At 41.6% G+C, this 1,893-nt stretch overlaps 1 protein-coding gene across 1 annotated transcript in view; it reads left to right on the top strand.

Moving 5' to 3' along the window:
• The window catches only part of LOC107559519 (extracellular serine/threonine protein kinase FAM20C-like), a 54,388-nt gene that overhangs the window by 37,775 nt on the left and 14,720 nt on the right, over positions 1-1,893 (top strand). The window lies entirely within an intron of this gene.

Genomic DNA, 1,893 nt, shown 5'->3' with positions numbered 1-1,893 from the left:
AGTAGCCTTTAAGAGGAAATTCCCCTTACAGAGACCTTCAGCTTGTATTCCTCACAGTTCTTTCACTGAAAACACCTGTAGTGCTATGATACTGCTCTGGAATGGATGTTGGCTGGGAAAAAGAAACCATAACCACACACCCACACATCTCCACATTTCACATTTACGCACGAGAGCGCTCGCGCCCACGCCATTGTGATGTCAGAAAGCCAAACCAACTCTTATTATATTCTCGCCGCTCTGCGCATGTCACTCAAGACTTCTGGACAACAGCCTGAAAAGCACTTAGTGTGATAGAGTCGATACACCTTACAGTTACTCAGAAAGTAACAAGGTGCATGTGAGTGCAGTCAGAAGTCAGAAGAAACTCCCTGCTGACTTTAACAAGAAGCCCCACAGTGAAAGGATTCATGGAGTCAGAGAGCTAATTGAGCTTGTGAGACCCACTCGATTTCCTCCTGAATGTTGTTGCTCTCATTTGAGGTGCCTGTCATATCCATGATGTATTTTATTTAGGGGAGGAAAAAGCATGGTATGATATATCAATTCATTGTCAGCTGAGTGATAACGCTGAGAGGATGTTTGCTAGTGAAATGGTATATTGATATTCGATTAGTGTGAGAGCATGTGGAAACAACGGCATTTTACAAGAAACGTTGTGCTGCTACAGTACGCTCACCTTCAATGGAAGCCTCCTCCACTGGCAGCTTCCTCGCGGTTCTACTGTAGCTTATTTCCACAAACGTCCAGAATGTTCCTAGAATGCAGTGTTTCCACACTGGGCTCTTTGTCACCCGCATCCAGAGTGACTTGGCAACTTGCGACCCCTGAGTGGTTTCATCTCAAAGGCTTGGGTTTCTGTCTCTCAGGGCCCAGGAGCCCCATGAGTCTTAGGATGTTTAGTGTTGAAAGTGCTCGCACCACACGATGTGGGATTTTCTCCGCGACGGCCCACTGCACACACAGACAAAGACTGAGAGATTAAAGGGATAGTTCACCCAAAAATGAAAATTCTGTCATTAATTACTCACCCTCGTGTCGTTCCAAACCCATAAGACCTTCGTTCATCTTCGGAACATGATTTAAGATATTTTTGATGGAATATGAGGGCTCTCTGACCCTCCCATAGACAGCAAGGTAACTAGCACGGTCAAGGTCCAGAAAAGTACCAAGATGATCGACAAAGTAGTCCGTGTGACATCAGTGGTTCAACTGTAAAGTTATGAAGCTATGAGAATACTTTTTTGCACAAAGAAAACAAAAATAACGACTTTATTCCATATTTTCGTCTCTACTGCATAACTTGTGGACGCGCGTTCACGACAGTATCATGACGCGAGCGTGTGGCGGCGTAATGACGTGAGTGGGAGGCATAGTGAGAGAATAATAAATATTCTATATTTATATTTAATTTATTTAATTTGTAAGTATGTCTAGTAATTGAGTAAAACATGTTATTCTACATGTTAAGGGATAAAAACCACTTCTTTTTTTTTCAAATTAATAATGGAAATTTGTTGGTTTTATTGGAAATCATGTTTTGAATTTCTTAAAATTGCATTGTGTAAATTCCTCTCTCTATCGTTCAAATTCATGGAAACTTCTTGTGAGGCGTGTTTAATTAAAAAAATCACTCATAATTGAAAAGGAGACAAATTCGGATTTTGCCCAACACAGTACACAAGAAATGAGAGAAACTAGAGGCCATTTATATCCTGTGGTGTGTGTGGCCAGATGCTAAAATGCCAATAAAAGTCTAATAAAGAGCATTCACGGAGGTCTCATAAAGCCAGGGAGTAAAGAGCGGGCTCAGTTGCTTAGCAGTAGCACCTTAAAGAAAAATCGTTCCCGAGCCACTTTAAAAAATGGCTTTATTCTATGGATTTTCTGCAC

Source organism: Sinocyclocheilus grahami, unplaced genomic scaffold, assembly GCF_001515645.1.
Source record: "Sinocyclocheilus grahami isolate Dianchi unplaced genomic scaffold, SAMN03320097.WGS_v1.1 scaffold689.1, whole genome shotgun sequence".
NCBI lineage: Eukaryota > Metazoa > Chordata > Actinopteri > Cypriniformes > Cyprinidae > Sinocyclocheilus > Sinocyclocheilus grahami.
This window is presented reverse-complemented; position numbering and strand designations above follow the sequence as displayed.